Source organism: Prunus avium, chromosome 1 (genome assembly GCF_965620075.1).
Source record: "Prunus avium chromosome 1, drPruAviu1.hap1.1, whole genome shotgun sequence".
Classification (NCBI taxonomy): Eukaryota; Viridiplantae; Streptophyta; class Magnoliopsida; order Rosales; family Rosaceae; genus Prunus; species Prunus avium.
Window position 1 is genome coordinate 10838092 of NC_142284.1, and position 19472 is coordinate 10857563.

The 19472-nt window shown below is 34.5% G+C and overlaps 1 non-coding gene and 1 pseudogene across 1 annotated transcript; one reads left to right on the forward strand and one right to left on the reverse strand.

Annotated features, from left to right (window-relative positions):
* Nucleotides 1-400: 400 nt before the first annotated feature.
* Nucleotides 401-1297, reverse strand: LOC148297283 (uncharacterized; annotated as a pseudogene).
* A 535-nt stretch (nt 1298-1832) lies between these two features.
* Nucleotides 1833-1939, forward strand: LOC148297284 (small nucleolar RNA R71). Its single transcript, XR_015833247.1, has one exon. It is a non-coding gene; the product is annotated as a small nucleolar RNA R71 (small nucleolar RNA).
* Nucleotides 1940-19472: the final 17533 nt, after the last annotated feature.

The window sequence follows — 19472 nt, forward strand, 5'->3', positions numbered from 1 at the left end:
TGGCTCTTTGGTGTTGGCAACATAGAGTTGTTCATTTGGGAAAGTCTCATTCAAGGGTAGCACATCTAATCCTTCTTCTTCAACCACAATTCTACTCAAATGATTAGCCACCGCATTCTCACTTCCCTTCTTATCTCGAATCTCCAAATCAAACTTTTGCAACAAGAGAATCCATCTAATCAAGCGTGGTTTGGCGTTCTTCTTAGTGAGCAAGTATCTAAGAGTTGAATGGTTAGAATAAACAATTACTTTAGAACCAACAAGGTAAGAACGAAACTTTTCTAAAGCAAAACCCACAGCAAGCAACTCCTTCTCTGTTGTGGAGTAGTTGAGTTGAGCATCATTTAAGGTCTGACATTAGCATAATAAATCACATTGGGAAACTTGTTCTTCCTTTAACCTAAAATTGATCCATCACTACAAAATCAACATGGAGAATTAGTGTATTAACTTGAACTAAAATATATTCTACAATACCTTTTGGATATTTGATAGAATGATCAACTAGTTCAAGTCGCACAGAAGTATTCTTCATTCCTTTTAAGCCAAGCTTTTGATAAATTGAATATGGTATTAGATTGATAATTGCTCCCAAGTCCAACATGGCTCTTCAAACCTTCTTGTCTCCAATGTTAATGGAAATGTTAAATATGCAAGAGTCTTCTAGTTTTGGTGGAAGCTTGTTTTGCAAAACAACACTTACATTCTTGTTAAGCTTTATTTCTTCATTTGGAGCAAAATTGAGTTTATGAGTTTTCAAGTTCTTGATGAATTTTGCATATGCTGGCATCTGTTCAATAACATCAAGCAAAGGAAAATTGATATTAACTTTACTCAAAATATTATAAATCTCTTTAACGGCCTGATCTTACTTTGCTTTCTTAAGATGGCCTGGAAATGGAATTAGTGGCACGTATCTATCTTCTTGATGATGTGGTGACACGAATTTGTCTTCCCTTTTATGCGATTGGAATGGATTAGGTTCCTGAGCATCATATTTGGCTTTAGAAGCAAATTGTTGCCCTTGTGTACCTATGGTGCCCTCCTCCTCCTCTTCATCTTCTACAACCACAACATCATTAGAAGGATTAGAACCAACTTTGTTATCAATTATCTTACCTGATTTGAGAACATTAATGGCCTTGGCCTCTTGGTTCTTTGGATTGATCACGGTTTGGCTTGGCAATCTCCCAGGCTCTCTTTGAGTTATTTCAACAGCTATTTGGCCTTATTGAACTTCCAATTTGGAGATGGCAGCTTGTGTAGTTTTTCGGAAATTAGATTGGTTGATTGCCATTTACTTCACTATATCCTCCAATGATGATGATTGCTGTGGCCTTTGTAATGAAGGGGGATTAGCTTGATTTTGGGTATTCCTCCATGAAAAGTTTGGGTGATTCCTCCAACCTGGATTATAACTTTGAGAGTAAGGATCATTTCTTGGACCTTGGTTGTAGGAATTGACCAAGTTAGCTTGCTTTTACACAAATTCTGGATATGCAGCCCCTAGTGGACAAGCTATGATAGTATGGTCATCAACTTCACATATGGTACACACTTATTTAAGAGGATTTCTTGAGTTCAATGCAAGAAGAGCATCTAGTTTTTGTTCTAATTTTGAAATATGCACACTAAAAACATCATTAAAATTACTAACAACACGTTTACCTCTTGTATAAGTGTGTTGGGTTTCTATTGCTATTTCCTCAAAGAGTTCATAAGTCTTTTCGGGAGTCTTGGTTTTATAAGAACCACCTAGAAAATTAGTTACAATATTATGACTAGAAGGGGTTAGTCCTTTATAAAACATACGCATTTGAAGTTTCAATGGAATCCCATGATGAGAACATTGATTGAGCAGCCCATTGAATCTCTCCCATGCTTCACAAAACGATTCATCATTTTGCTGTGCCAATAGCAAGATCTTGTCCCTAAGCAAGTCCCTTTTTTGCATGGAGAAGTATTTCTCCAAGAACTTCTTTTGAATGGCAGCCCAAGAAGTGAGTGAATCAGGCTTCAAAGAATTCAGCCAATACTTCGCTTTATCCTTTAAAGTATATGGAAACACTTTCGTTCGAAGTTGATCTTCCATCACATCTGTTAAGGGAAAAGAGCTCACAACATTAAAATATCCTTTATATGATTTAATGGATCTTCATTAGGTAAACCATAAAAGGAAGACAACATATTAAGATGAGAAGATTTAAGCTCATAGTTCCGAGCTACGGTGGGCAGTAAGATGCTTCAAGGGGATGCTGGAATTGTAGGGATATCAAGGTCTCCCATTTACACATTGGTAGCCATCTCTTCTTCTTTTTCTTGGTTTGAACTTGTTTCAGAATTCGAAAGTGAAGAACCAGGAAGGTCAGTGTGGAGAGCAAGACTTGTAAATGTGGTAAGAGCTTGCTCTTTTGCAGTTGACAACTCTCTTTCTAATTTATTCTGAATTTTAGAGATCACCCGGATGGGTTGCAACGTTAGTCCAGCTTTCAATGATCTCGAACGTCTGAATGAAGACCTCACTTGCTCAAGGAATGGTCTATTCGACATAAACTACTGGAAACAGAAAATTGAATTAATTAGACAATGCTAAAAAGAATAGGGTAACCTTAGGCACATAACCAGGGAAGAACATTTGTTCAGTCCTCGACAACAATGCCAAAATTTTGTTAACTCGCAGTTGTACGGGCCAATTAGTTGTATAGCAAGACAAGAACGAGGTCATACCCACAAGGACTAAGAAGTTCAGATTAGTTACGTACACTACTACAAAAATAGAAATAGACGACGGGGAAACACCGTCGTCTTTTTCTTTTTCAAACCGTCGTTAAATCGACCGTCATCTTTTTGAAAGTCAAACTATGACGGTAATTAACCGTCGTCTATTATATGTAAAAACGACGATTTTTAAAAGAACCGTCGTCTATTACATGTAAAGACGACACTTTTTCTGAAAAAACCGTCGTCTATTGAATGTAAAGACGACACTTTTTTTCATAGAACCGTCGTCTATTAAATGTAAAGACGACACTTTTTTTGAAAAAACCGTCGTCTATTTAATGTAAAGACGACACTTTTTCTGAAAAAACCGTCGTTTATTATATCCAAAGACGTCCATTAAATCTAAAAAAGACGGTTTTGTTCCAAAAAACCGCCGTTTATTATCTGTAAAAATGATGTACTAATTTCATTTTAGATATCCTAAAAAATTATTTCTTTCATAAAACTTGAAGATTCAATTGTAATTACATTGTTTACCAATCTTGATTCTTACTATATCTATACAAAATACCATATTTATAACATTATAACCTATAATTACAAAATACCATATCCAAAGCATTAACCTATGGTTGTTGTATCTTCCACAATTTGTACTTATTCTCCACATTCAGCTGTCATCTTGGAGTAGTGTTCTAAGTCATCTTGGTCAAATGGATCTTATATTCTTCTAAGTTGCCTACCAACTGGGCCTTTGAGCTACACTCGATATAAGCTACAACACCTATTTGCCATGTCATCTTACCTGAGCAATCAAAAACCACAATAAGATTACATTATCTTGTTGTCATCTTAACTAACAAAAAATATGCATCATCTATACAAGCATAAGCTTATGCAGGAAAAGTTCATTTGTAACACAATACAGAAGAACATTTTGACTAACTTAGAGTTGCTTTTGTGACGTGGATGGCGAGCTCACCAAGAAGGCGCGATGGAGATCTGTCATCGAACCTCAGGTGACATCGAAGACCAAATCTGATGTTCTAGGATTTTCCCATCTCGCAAGGTCTCTAGATCTGTTTTCAAGGTCATCTTAACTAACAAAAAATATGCATCATCTATACAAGCATAAGCTTATGCAGGAAAAGTTCATTTGTAACACAATACAGAAGAACATTTTGACTAACTTAGAGTTGCTTTTGTGACGTGGATGGCGAGAGCTCACCAAGAAGGCGCGATGGAGATCTGTCATCGAACCTCAGGCGACATCGAAGACCAGATCTGATGTTCTAGGATTTTCCCATCTCGTAAGGTCTCTAGATCTGTTTTCAAGGACATCGTCGTTGTTGACTATGAATATGGCGTCGATGGCGGCTGGTGATGACTGATGCGAAGAACGATGGCGTTGACGGCGTCGCTGCGTCGATGGCGTCGATGGCTGGTAGGTATGTATGAGGAGTAGAAAGGTGAGAGATGGAGTGTTTCAGATAGCTCAGGAGGGTTTCAAGAAGAGAGGAGCTCATGAGGTTTCAAGGAGGGAGAGATTAAGTTTTCAGAGACGGGGGAAAATCTGAAAATTTATCGAGCGCGAATTCACTTAAGTGGACTTTTTTTAGGGTTTTTTAAAAGACAACACTTGTTAATGAGAGATAAGGTTTTCAAAGACGGGGGAAAATTTGAAAATTTGTCGAGCGTGAATTCACTTAAGCGGCCTTTTTTTAGCATGTTTTAAAAGACGACGCTTTTTATAAAAAAACCGTCATCTTTACATATAATAGACGACCATTTTTATATGAAAAGGGTCGTCTTTACTTCATAATAGACGACCATTTTTATAAAAAAACCGTCGTCTTTACTTCATAATAGACGACCCTTTTTATAAAAAACACCGTCGTCTTTACTTCATAATAGACGACCTTTTTCATAAAAAAACCGTAATCTTTACATATAATAGACGACTCTTTTTAAAAAAAAACTGTCATCTTTACTTATAATAGACGACAGTTCTTTAAAAAAAAACAGTCATCTTTACATATAATAGACGACAATTCTTTCAAAACAACCATGTCTTTACCAAAAAAAGGACACTTGATTTTTAAAAGATGACGCTTGTCATACCTGCTGTCGTTGTTTTTTGGTCAGATTTTAACTCTAAAGAAAACCTTTTTAATAAGATGACGCTTTTTTATTTGTGTGCGTCGTTATAAAAAAAAATTCAACAGTACCTCCGTTTTTTAGTTGTTTAAGTCACTTATCCATGAGGGTTTTTTGTTACCGTCGTCTTTTTTAAAACAACGACGGTTTTTGTTCTAACGTCGTCTTTTTTTGGTCGTCTTTTTCACTTTTTGTAGTAGTGGTACTTAGATTACCTAATTCAAGAAAACAGAAAGTCGAGTCTAAACAGAAATTAAAGTGAGAGTGATTGTGAAAACAAATAAAGAAAACAAAATTGCAAACAAGGGAAAAGTGAACAAGTGTAACAAAGAGTGGTCTTGAGGGTTGGAAAATAGATTTGGAGACTAGGGCATTTGATTCACCATAACTAAGGATTCAAGTGACAAGTTTAATTCAGATTCAAAGATTGATTCTAGCTAAATTATGATTAAGCCATGGTGTTTGGTCATAACCTTGTGTTCCTAATTCCCTAATTAAGTTCCTATTGTCGAACTTAAATCAAGCATTAGAAATCCATTAAGTATAGAAGAATGTTTAAACAACCAAACATATACTTAAGCCCTATTGGCAGCTGTCCATATATACTCATCTTATTCATAGTTCAATTGAAACAAAAGCTACACAAATCTCAATGGTAGCTAGGCATTCAGATTAGCATATAAGCAATTATGCATAATGAATAAGAGCATGAATCTTGAATCAAACTTGAAACTTGAAATTTATAAACCCAGAATATTCATATTAGGTTATATCGAAACCCTAGATATGGATTTAGCTACTCATAATGCCAAAATAACATAAACATAATTGACAAAACATAATGAATACAATGAGAGTAGAAAAATCATTTTCTGAAGTTCTTCTGGTGTCCGATACTTCTCCAAGAGTTTCTCCATGTCTAGAAGAATGTATGAAGGTTAAGGAGGTGATTTGGGATGAGTTTGGGTGAGTGGTGATGGTTGAGAAATGAGAAATTCATAGGGTATGATAGATAGGCTTAAAATGCTGTTTTGGTGATTTGAAGTGTATGAATTTCTGGGTTGTGTATGGAGTTATGGTGCTGGCTGAATGATGTGTATTTGAGGGCGATTTGTGGATGAAGTGTATGAGGTTGTAGGAGTGTGAATGTCTGGATGTGGTTGATGGGAGAAGTGTATGAAATGGAAGTGGTATTTATAAGGAGAAGGAAATGGGAAATCTAAATTGAATATTGCTTCTACCTACAACACCCACTTCACCAACTTTACCTAACTTCCCCACTAGAAACAATAGCTCATGCATAGCTCAGCATGACCAAGCAACAATTAGCTCATGCTTAGGTCAGAATGACTAGCAACTTCATGGCCTCACGAATTGGGCTTCCCTTCAGCAATTGACGATCTCCAACTTGAAACTCAGAATGTCATCTTTCCAACCACATGTCATTTGGGCCAATCCAAGGTTGGATGAAGATATTAAGTCTGAAACAAATTGCTAACTCAGTCTTCAGGTTTACACGTTTTTGCACCATTTTGCACCTTCTTCTATCCAATGCCTTCAATGGTACTTAGAGCCCAATAATTGAATGATGAACAGAAAGGAGATTAAAAGCACAAGTTAAACTAAAAAACATAACCAAATCATAAGCTAGAATGATACAAAATGATATACAACTATGTACTAATCACATACAAGTCCAACTGGATATCAGCAACCATACAATCCTCCAAAGACAACATCCTAGTCATGCAAACTTCCAATCCTTTCCTCACTTCATCACCATTAGAAAAGGTTTCTTCATAGCGTAGTTGAGGGTTCAAATAATAACCAGCAGCATGTAAAGGTTGATGAAGTTGTGGCCCCATATTTCTTCTGTTCTTCTCCAAATTGGTTTATACTTTCTTTCAACTTTTCCACAATTAAAAGCAATCTTCTCTTTTGCAACATCCATTAACTCATAAATAAATCCCATGGCAGGTCTTTCCTTTTTATCAAATTCTCTCAAATCAATGCAATGGGCAGTACATGGAGTCCACCATAACTTCTTCCTCTTCTCCATAAGTTTCACTCCAACATTCTTATAATTGGAAACATTATCTGTTATTACTTGAATCACATCACTAGTAAAAAAAACCCCTTGCGCGACCAAATTTTGCGCGACGAAACACAATTCGTCGCTCAAAGTGACTTTGCGCGACGAAAATTAAACTTCATTGCTCAAAGTCTTACGCGACTAAATTTTGCGCAACGAAACACAAATCGTCGCACAAAGTCACTTTGCGCGACGAAGTGTGGTTCGTCTCGTAAAGTCTTTACAAAAATAAACAAAATAAAAAATTATTTTTAAAAATCTTTGGATGACTTTGCGCGACGAAACAATAAAATTCGGTGCACAAAGTCTTGCGTGACGAAGTGTGGTTCGTCTCGTAAAGTCTTTACAAAAATAAAGAAAATAAAAAATTATTTGTAAAAATCTTTCATGACTTTGCGCGACGAAAAAATAAAATTCGGTGCACAAAATCTTGCGCGACGAAGTGTGTTTCGTCTCACAAAGTCTTTACAAAAATAAATAAAATAATTTTTTTAATAAAAATCTTTGCACGACTTTGCGCGACGAATTTCTAAACTTCGTCTCGCAAAGTTTTTACAAAAATAAAAATAAAAAAAAAAAAAATTTATTTTGTTAGAAAAATATAATATTTTAAATGTATTATATTTTAAATTGACGATCAAATTGGTTCATTGTATTCATATAGGGTCAAGGAGTGTAGCTGTAAAAAATCATCAAAATCGAAATTGAAATAACCGTTAAATCGTGATTTTTCGTTTATAACCGTCGAAAAGTTTTGTTCTATTACTTGGTCTCTGAATGTTTATTTTTTCCGATTTTTGGCGTATATGATCTCGGAGTATAAACAAACAAGTTTGATGGTTGGATCTTTGAAACTAGTTTCGTAGAATGCGTATGCCATCAAAACAATATATTCACTAACAATTAAGAGTTTATTTATACTTTCATTAAATACAACATAAGATTTTGTGGTATCCACTAGTGTAAATATTTTAAATTGACAATCAAATGGAGTCATTGTATTCATATAGGGTCAAGGAGTGTAGCTGTAAAAAATAATCAAAATCAGAGTTGAAATAACCGTTAAATCGTGATTTTTCATTTATAACCGTCGAAAAGTTTTGTCATATTACTTAATCTCTGAATGTTTATTTTTTCCGATTTTTGGCGTATATGATCTCGAAGTGTAAACAAACAAGTTTGATGGTTGGATCATTGAAACTAGTTTCGTAGAATGCATATGCCATCAAAACAATATATTCACTAACAATTAAGAGTTTATTTATACTTTTATTAAATATAACATAAGATTTTGTGGTATCCACTAGTGTAAATATTTTAAATTGATGATCGAATGCAGTCATTGTATTCATATAGGGTCAAGGAGTGTAGCTGTAAAAAAATCATCAAAATCAGAGTTGAAATAACCGTTAAATCTTGATTTTTCGTTTATAACCGTCAAAATGTTTTGTCCATTACTTGATCTCTAAATTTTTTCCTGATTTTTGGCGTATATGATCTCGATGTGTAAACAAACAAGTTTGATGGTTGGATCGTTGAAACTAGTTTCGTAGAATGTGTATGCCATCAAAACAATATCTTCACTAACAATTAAGAGTTTATTTATACTTTCATTAAATATAACATAAGATTTTGTGGTATCCACTAGTGTAAATATTTTCAATTGATGATCGAATGCAGTCATTGTATTCATATAGCGTCAAGGAGTGTAGTTGTAAAAAATCATCAAAATCAGAGTTGAAATAACCGTTAAATCTTGATTTTTCTTTTATAACCGTCGAAATATTTTGTCCCATTACTTGATCTCTTAATGTTTATTTTTTCTGAATTTTGGCGTATATGATCTCGAATTATAAAAAAACAAGTTTGACGGTTGGATCGTTGAGTAGCTTTAAAATTGTTTATTTTGTACGTATAACACTTAAGAAATTGAATAGTATATATATTTATTAGTAGCTTTAAATTTTTTTAAGACTTTGCGCGACCAATATAATAATTCGTCGCGCAACGTATACTCTAAAAATTTCGGCGGGTACCAAAAATGGGAATTTAAAAAAATAATAAATTACGACTTTGCGGGACGAATATATAGTTCGTCGCGCAAAGTTTTGTGGGACAAATATATAGTCGTTCGTCACGCAAAATTTTGCGGGACCAATATAAAGTTCGTCGCGCAAAGTTTTGCGGGACCAATATATAGTCGTTCGTCGCGCAAAGTATACCCGAAAAATTTGGGCGGGTACCAAAAATGCGAATTTTAAAATTTTTTTTTTCCAACTTTGCGCGATGAATATATAGTAGTTCGTCGCGCAAAGTATACTCTAAAAATTTGGCGGGTACCAAAAATGGGAATGTAAAAAAAAAAATTACGACTTTGCGGGACCAATATATAGTTCGTCGCGCAAAGTATACCCGAAAAATTTGGGCGGGTACCAAAAATGGGAAGAGGGAATATTGTGGTCGCGCAAAACTTTGAGCGACCAAAATTTCGTCGCGCAAAACCCTAAAAATTTGGGCGCGCACCGAAAATTTGGAATTTTATTTTAAAAAATTTTTCGAGACTTTGCGCGACCAATATATTGTTTCGTCGCGCAAAGTGATACGGTTTTTAAAACCAAAAGAACACCTCCACCATTTTCTCAATGTCTTCTACTCTTACCTCTCCTTTCTCTTTCCTTCTCCCCAAATCCTACCCTTTCTCTCACACTCACTCCTCTCACTTAATCTCTCATCTCTCTCTTCACTATCTATCACTCTCACTCACTCTCTTATCTCTCTTTTCATCATCTCTCTCTCTCACTCACTCTTTCATCTCTCTCTCTCACTATCTTCTCTATTCTCTCACACTCACTTCTCCCTCTCATTCTCACTCACTCAAAATCTTGCCAAAAGGTATATTCTCTCCAAACTTTAATTTTTTTTTCATTAATATGTGTTTTTGGAGTTAGTTTTGAGTTTATTCTATTTTTTTGTTATTTTGTTGTTATTTGACAATATTTGTTTTTTTTTTTGTAGGGAATCGTCGAGACTTTGACGGCTAAAGTTGAGGATTTGGACGCTATCGAAACATATCCTCCGCCACTATCACCACAATAGGCTTGTAGATTTTATTATTGTACTTTGTTAATTTATGTGTACATTTTGAATATTATATATATTGGATAATTTGACCACTATTTTTCATATGTAATTTTATTTTGAATATTTCAATTTAAATTAAAGTAATTAAAAAAAATAAAATCATACAATTAAATTAAATTTAAAAAGTAAAAATTTGAAAAATTAATATAATGAAATTGATATAAGAGAAATAATAAAAAAAAAATGTCAAAAACCTTGGGTGACAAAATATTTCGTCGAGCAAACTATTAAACTAGTTTATTTTAATTAAAAATTTTTAAAAAACAAAAATTTTAAAAAATTGAATATTTCGTCGCGCAAAGATTTGAGCGACATTAGGATTCGTCGCGCAAAGCGACATTAACTTTCGTCGCGCAAAATAATATTATTCGTCGCGCAAAGTGTTCGTCGCTCAAAATAATTAATATTCGTCGCACAAAGTTGATAGTATTCGTCGCGCAAAGTAGTTATAATTCGTCGCGCAAAGTTGTTATCGTTCGTCGCGCAAAGTATCTTTGCGAGACAAAAAAAAAATTTCGTCGCGCAAAACCTTTCTTTACGATCTTTGCGCGACAGAACTTGCGCGACCAATAATTCGTCGTGCAAACTTTGCGCGACAAAATTGTACTTTGCGCAACAAAATTATTTCGTCGCGCAAAGTGTTTTTTTGTAGTAGTGCATGCTCCTCCACAACTTCTTTGACAACATCATCCAAATATTTGAACAATAACGTTCCATTTTTTATGAAATCAGATGCATAGATTTCAAAAACCAAGTATCAGCAATGCTATTCACAAGAAACTTTATTAGCATTCTACTTTTACCATCAGTCCAACCATCAACCATAATGGTACATCCATACTCTACCCAAGCTTTCTTATGTTCTTTCATCATCGTATTAATATCGCCAATTTCTTCCTTAAGGATCCAAATCCTCAACTCATGCATTGATGAATGCTTAAATTTTACATCATATGCGACAATTGTTGCGTAGATACAGCTGTACCAAAATGGATTCAGTTGCATCCTCAACTTGTGATACTCGCAAGTGCACGAACCGTTGGTAGTTTAGCATATGTAAGTGCGAGGTCGATCCCACGAGGATTGGTGATTGAATGATTCAATTCAATTTCCCTACACAAAACAGAAATGAAAAAAAGGGAAATAAATAAAACAAGGAAGAAAGAAAATAACTAACTCAAGCAGATAAGTTCCCAAGTTCAATTAGATTAATGGATTGATTCTAGCTAATGTATGATTAAGCCATGGTGTGTGGTCATAACCTTGTGTTCCTAATTCCCTAATTTGATCATTTGTTGTCTAACCTAAAATTAAGCATTAGGAACCCATTAAGCATAGAAGAACAATTTAAACAACCAAGCATGTATCTAATCCCTGTTGTCGAATGTCCATACATACTCTTCCTATTCATAGTTCAATTCGAATTAAAGTATGGTGTCTACTCTTAATTCAAACCAAGATAGCTAACATGCAAGCCTAAATGGTGATCAATCATTCAAACTAGCATATTAACTTATAAGCATAATGAATAAGAACAAAAATCATAATTGAAACTTGGAAACTAATCAAACTTGAAACTAAAGAAAAGAATTTACATAACAATGAAAATTAAAGTAGAACTTGGAAAGACTTAAAGGAAAATTTCAGCACAAAGATCTCATTATAACAATTGAAAACTAGAAAGGGAAACTAAGAGAATTTGAGGGAGAGAAGGGAAGGGAGCTCTAGAGAAGTGTTTGAGAGCTCCCCCCCTTGGGGTGTGTTTACAAGCTTAGAGAACCTCCCTATTTATAGGCCTAAGGAAGTGAAAAATCTGAATTCAATATGGCTAATGCATACAACACTTGTTTTATAAAATCTGAAATGGTTGATGCACTTGTATTAGAAAATTTGAATTGGTAGATGCACTTCACCAATAAATCCCACCAGCAGCCCTAGCTCATCTTCATGTCACCATGATCAAGCTTCCAACCAGCTCAATAGCTCATGCCTAGCTCACCATGACCAAGCTTCCAACCAGAAACAATAGCTCATCCTGAGGTCAGCATGACCAGCAACTTCAAGGGCTTACGCATTGGGCTTCCCTTAAGCAAATTAAGACTTTAAGCACTCAAACTTGAAGTTCAGAATGTCTTCTTTCCAGCCATATATCATTTGGGCCAATCCAAGGTCGGATGAAGAAGTTAAGGCCAAAACAAATTGCTAACTCATTTTGCGCGCTGATAAAATCCATCTTGAGCATGGCTCTGTGTTTGCTAGGTAACAGACTCCATATTTATCCAATGGGGCTGAAGTTTGGATATGTTATAGTACACACCCATTGGAACAACTTTCATGAAGGATGCGGCCTCATCCGAGCTGTGTAGGTTGCTGACAAAAAGCTTGCAATATGACCTACGGAACTGGACTGGCAGGGGGCTGTAGCCAAAATGAGTTTGTCTTTAAGCTCTTCTTCCCTTTATCCAAATCAGGCTTTAACATGCATGGATTGCATCATTTCCTATCCAAAGCCATCATTGTTACCTAAAGCTGAAAGATAAACACAAAAAGGATTAAAAGCACAAGTTTAACTCAAAAACATAACCAAATCATAAGCTAGAAGGGTACAAAATGATATATAATTATGAACTGATCAGCAATCCCTTCCACCATAGGTAACCAAAATGGATAATTTAGAATATTAAATAGGAGTACTCTAGAGAAGAAAAAGTGGCCAATCTTTCGACAAACTTGCCTTCATTCTTTTTATTTGAGTGCTGAATTTAATGAACTTTTCCGAGCTTCTAAAGTGACAAATCTATCCATTGGTCCTTTTGATTTAGGTTGAGCTCTAGGAGCCTCATCAACTGGAGCACACCCAGTACTGGAGATTCCATATTATGAGTCCTTCCTACTAGACAATCCTCAATCTCTCTAAACATTTCATTTTGCTTTCTTTTTTCAAGCTGAAATTTTTTCAAAGGTGCATCGCACTCTTTTTTCACATGCTTAGGAGCTTTCTTACATGGTTGCATACCATGATGAGTTTGATCCAAATGATATTTAAGTCTAGAAATTCCTCCATTGCATCTTTGATTACAAAATGCACATCTCAAGTATTTTTCCCCCTTTATTTCTTTTGCATACTTCCATATAGGATCTTTTCGATTCATAACTATAAAACAACACCATTACTATTTCTAAGATACAAGTATGATACATGTACGTCAAATTTCTACTCTATCACATAAACGAATAAGATAAGTAATATATTGAAAAAGAAAAAAAGAAAAAGAAAATAACCCCTAACATGTAGAACTTCGAATTACAACTACGAAGAATTACATACCGAAGGAGAGAGACGCTTCAACTTATGTAGAACTTCGAACTACAGTTGCAAAGAATTAGAGAGAAAAATAGAATGGTTTACTTGCAGTCTAAGGATGAAGAGAATTCTTGAAATTGATGGGGATTATTGGGTAAGTGTAGAAATTAGGGTTGTACTATAATATATGTATATATATACAGTCCTTTTCTATTAAGGGATCCCTCAAATAAAAAATTATTTGAGGGACACCCTTTAGGGTACCTTACAAAAAAAAATTCAACGATCCAAACCATCTATTTTTCACATCTTCATTTAGAGATCATCTTTGCCAAAAATCATGCAAATTGAAGATCATTAAGGCATCTAATTGAGACCGACAAAATCAATGAACACAGTGCTCAAGAAAGTACTTAAATTTCAATAATGTAATTGAGTGGTCAAATGATATCGGAGTCAAGTGATTTTTTGTAGGGATGATATTTGAATCGAATATCTACAAAATAGACGTTTGGATTAGTGGAATACGATGTAGAATGGACCCTACAAAGATGTCCCTCAAATAAGCTTATTTGAGGGATCCCTATATGAAAGCTCTATATATAGGTCCATCTATTAATATATTAATTTACAAAGAAAAAAAAGGGTAAGAAGTGTGTTTTAGACTTCAGTGGAGGTTTTGTTAATATAGGTTCATGTGTTAATATATTAATTTCATTAGAAAAAAGGCAAGAAAAAGATGATGAACGTGCGTTTCATTAAGTAACCTTAGTTTTTAAAAATGCTAAATGTGAAACGACATCATTTAATTACAACGAACCCTTAAAAAAAATTTCCACGTACGCTAACTCTTCTTCTTCCTTGCGCAGCCACTTGAAGAATACACAGAGGCGCCTTGTCCACCTCACCACGCCTTGCAACGCCTCATCACAGCTCACCGCGCTAGACGTGCAACTTGCGAAATGTAAGACCGCCTCAGGCGATTTTCTGCTGCCTCGCGCCGACGCGCGTGAAGGTATGCCTTTGAAAACATTGGTCAGTATAGTGCATCAGACCGACACCAATGCTGACCTTTTCGCTTTCTACTTCCAACTCTTTTTTTATTTGTTAATTTCTTTTCTTACATGAATCAAATCTCTTTGATATTGCAAGGAAGTTGTTTTCTTCTCCTCTTTTCTTCTTATAAAAAATAAAAAAATAAAAAAATAAAAAAATTCCGTAAAAAGTGATTACATAATTAACAAACAAGAGAAAGTATGCAGAGGGTGTAGCTTTAAATATAGACTTATTTTACCGCAATACCTCCCGAAACTATGGTCAAAGAAAATAAGTCTTAAAATATTTTTTATAACATAAGAAGTGATTTCTACATATAATTACAAGCTGAACATATACATTTAGGTGCAGAAAATAAGCTATAGCTTAGTATATAAAAACTATAGGCTATCCTAAATCCTGAATTGTACAATAGATTATGCAAATATTAAAACGAAGAGAGATATACAGATCGAGAATACATGCACACAGCAAAAGCTGGAGATACATACATATTATCATGTATGAAATACGTATGTAGGTACGTACATACTATATTAATTACTAGCTGATCAGGATAATCAATCAGATTCTACGGGACAAACTCGCTGGCATATTGACCGGCGGCAACTTTCACATGGTCAATCCTTGATGGATAGCTCCGGAAGCCATGTCCATTGGAAATCGAGATAAAGAAAAAAAGAAAAAGAAAAAGATACACGCTGCGCAGATATAGGGTATATCTAGTAGTTAAAAGGATCACTAGGAGGAGAGGAAGAAAGGCTGACTATGTTTCTTGTGTACCAAGAAAATTAAGGCTAATTGGGTCGAGGATATTTCTTGGTACCATGTTCAACAATTAACACTCCCCCGTAGATCTTTGCTGCCTCAGTGCTAGTAAGAACGCCGCCCTTTATCTGATGAGGCTTCTGAGCTGGAACTTCCGCTGTCTTTATGGGCCTTCTGATCTGATGATGAGGAGGAGGAACATGATTTTGATCCTTGTTGGGGTATGGATAATATTGTACCTGTTGAGGAGGAGGAAGAGGCCTAACGGTGACAGTCTTGGTAGGCCGGCCGCCATGGTACTCGTCTCTCATGGCAGGTGCTGGGAAGTATGAAACTTCTTCTGCAGGGTAGACATGATCATAAAGCACGCCATGGCAGTCTTGTATTATGGTGTGGAGTTCTGATACAACTTGCGCTGACCTGCTATGACAAAACACTTTCTCCTCTCTCATGGTCATAAAGCCTTGATAAATAGCCATGCTAACTTAATTAAAAGCTGAGAATTGAAGTAGAACTAATTGATCAAGGGGAAGCTAGAGCTAGCTACGTTTGCCTTGCCTTACTGAAACAAAGGTTAAGAGACGAGCAACATTTATAGAAGTGAGAGTCACAGAAGCTCACAAGTGGGCTTTCTGATCAATCAGGATCGATCTTGTGATTTTCTTTTGATGCTTCCCTTTTTCGTAAAATAAGAAAAAGTACTTGTTACTTGGCCATACCATAGGGCCTGTTTGTAAAATCGCTTTGATATTCTCTATTAATAGTTAACTAGTTGATAGAAATAACTAAAAATTGCTTTCATAGTCTGTATTTTTAGGAACTTCTAACAAAAGCGCGCTTCTAACTAACAAATGTGCGAAGTAAAAACACTTCCTACTAACATTCCCAAACATGTAGACTTCTTATATTCTTTTATTTTTCTAATTAAATGTTAAGGACCTTTCCTATTGTGAAGGACGATAATATACTAAACTCACACATAGTTGTGGAGCTAGAATTATAAGACTGGAGGGGGGCTGAGATAGAAAACACAAGTATATCAAATACATGTAAGTGTTCAAAACACATGTTAGAACTAAATTTTTCAGAATTAGTCATGTCTAATTATTTTTAAGAGTAATGCTATTTAGACACACAACATTGACCACCTTAGCTGACCACCTTATGTGACAATTGATGTGTCATGCCAAGTCAATTAATGAATGTTGCCATGTCAATTAAAAAACAAATTAAAAAACCCTAGTGTTCCTAGTAAGTGGCTTCATGGCAACATTCATTAATTGACATGGCATGACACATCAGTTGCCACATAAGGTGGTTAGCTAAAGTGGTCAATGTTGTGTGTCTAAATAGTATTACTCTATTTTTAAAGGCGCCATTAATTTAAATTACAAATTTTCTATTAATAAGTTTTATATATTACATTATATAATATAGGAGAGAGATAAAAAAAAAAAAGAAAAAAAAGGGAGATTCACTATTATACCCAATATAGGAGCCTAAATTATAAAATAACCCTATATAAAATGGACTTTAGAAACACACCCAAAACCCATTTACAACATAACAAAAAGGTTTTTAACTTCTTTTAAATTACAAAATTGCCATTGATTTCTTAAAACAAACTCAACCCCAAAACCTCATAAAAAAGCCCAAAACACTCAATATGGCATCAAAGTAATTTAATAATCAAAATTAAATTCAGTAGTTGTCATTTTTTGGGTTTTTTTTGGGCTTGTTTATAGAAATTAAATGGTGTATGGTTTATTTATAGTTTTAGTGCTAAGAATGAGTATATGACTAAATATCTCAAAAAAAAAAAAAAGGGAACCACCGAAGGATTTGGGCAAGTAGTAAGCAGTTCTGATAAGGGTTCGGCCACACGTTACATATTATCTACCACAAATACAACAGGATGTTTTGTATTATTTTCTTCCCCTCCTATTGGAGAGTTTTTTGGATATATGCATTAGATTATTCTACTGAAAAAAAGAAAAAAAAATTTATTCGATTCAATCACTCAATAGCACATGAGCATCTCATAATACCCTGGACCCTTCTTGGACACTTATCCTTTGCAAAGAAAAAACAATGATATATACATATCCAATGGATAACAAATTGGATAAATCCTAAGAGATTACATATTAATTAAACTTAAACTTATAAATAATCATTTTTGCATTGTATATTAATAATTATAACTAGGTGCTTTCCAATTAATTATTGATGTTGTTTTCCTTGGATTGAAATTTGTTTCTCCCAGCTTACTTGATATAGATAATAGCTAGTAAGGAGAAAGAACTTAAATTTTACATATTCTTCAAGTACGAAAGATATGTTTATCGAGAAGCCAACATAGTAGCTGATGATCATGTTTATCGGGAAGCCAACATGGTAGCTGATGATCTGATGGCCATTTGGTCATGGCAAACTTAATATATATGTATCTGATTTACTAACTTTCCATTGTCTATTTCTTTACAATAACATGAATATTGGGATTGTAGAAGATCTTCTATGTAATTTGATTTCTTCATTGCTTACGATGGCATATATATGCTTACGATGGCAAGTTTACGTAACAAAACTTTTCTGGCCTATCTCATGGTAGGCAAGGCCTGTGCTTGATATCTTCTTGGTAGGATAAGATATTCTTGTTCAAATAATATTGCCTTAATAATAATTTCCGCGTAGTGGAGAAAGCATTTACTTCTTGGCCAAACTACTTTAGAGCATATATATATAGATATAAAGTATGTGAATGCGATCGATTCCAATTTTGCAACGGAAAAAGATACCAAAGTCGGCCAGTACTGTCCCACAATCCCGGCCACAACCTTGTGTTCAACAATGCTTTTGAGTCCATAATTGGGAACAAAATGGCATATTCTTTTTGCATCTCTTTCTAATTTGCATACTTAATCTTTTTTTTGGGTCAAATTAATAGTCTAATCGACCTAATAGGGGTTTGTTGTCGCAATTACTAAAGGAGATCGAGCCAGACAAAGACACATGCACGAAAAAGGGAGAAGAACGTTCCTTAGGGGAAATGGGAAGGTATTAATTCCTTGCATAACTTTGTACAAGTTCACTTTGACCATTGTCACGAGGATTTAGAAACTTTCCTTCTTCTTGGTTCAAATTTCGGGAAGGAAGATAAAAGGAACGCTCAATTATTGTGCGTATAAGTTCCTCTTCACTTTTGACTATTTTGGAATTTTTTTATTCAATAACGCTACAAGCACCAACTTGTTTATCAACTTTTTAATACCAAGTTACCAGTACACGTGCCACATGACATGACAACTCATGTTATCTGCCATCTCATTTATTTTAAGTACATATTTTGTTCAAAAAAAGAATTTCACCCAGCCAAAATAAAAAAGAACGAAAAAAGAAAAGATTTTAAATTTAGCGTTAAACTCATCTCCTTCGTCCTTCCTCCTTCCCCTCTGAAAACCCTAGAAATTGAACAGTGCCTCCAATTACATATCAAAGCATGGGATTGCTGGTCCCACAAGAAAAAAAAAACATATGCAGCCAATTAAGCGCATATATATATTCATGTCTATTGTCACAGAAAAAATATATATTATTTTGATATTATAACTTAATCATACCAAAGCATGGGATTACGGCGTCTTTTATATCACATCATCATCATCATCACTTTTTAAGTTAAAGTTTATGTGTCGTATTATATCTAATGATCACATTGCTAACTAAATTTTATAAGTATAACTTATCAATGAAGATAAATATCTCACTTTTATAAGAATTGTGACCCACAAACGATGATGGGTAATGAGTATGAAACTAATAGCAGATACACCCACTTAGTGCATCTGATGCTCTTTTTAATTAGGAGAGTAGTCATTATAGTGCATCTGATGCTCTTTTTATCTTGTTTGTTATTTTCATACATGAATAAAATCTCTTTGATATTGCAAGGAAGTTGTTTTCTTCTCTTTTTTATTATTATTTAATTTTAATAATAATAAATTTCCGTGCAAAGTGATTACATAACAAACAAGAGAGAGTATGCAGGTGGGGCTAGCATAAAATATATTTTATATAGCATAAGAAGTGATTTCCACATATAATTATAAAGACTAGGCTAGCTATCCAAACCACTTCTACATCTGATATACATATACAATATTACAGAGAGCTTCATTAGTTAACTAATTACTTATACCAAACTAAGTTGGTAATAATTAAAGGCGAATC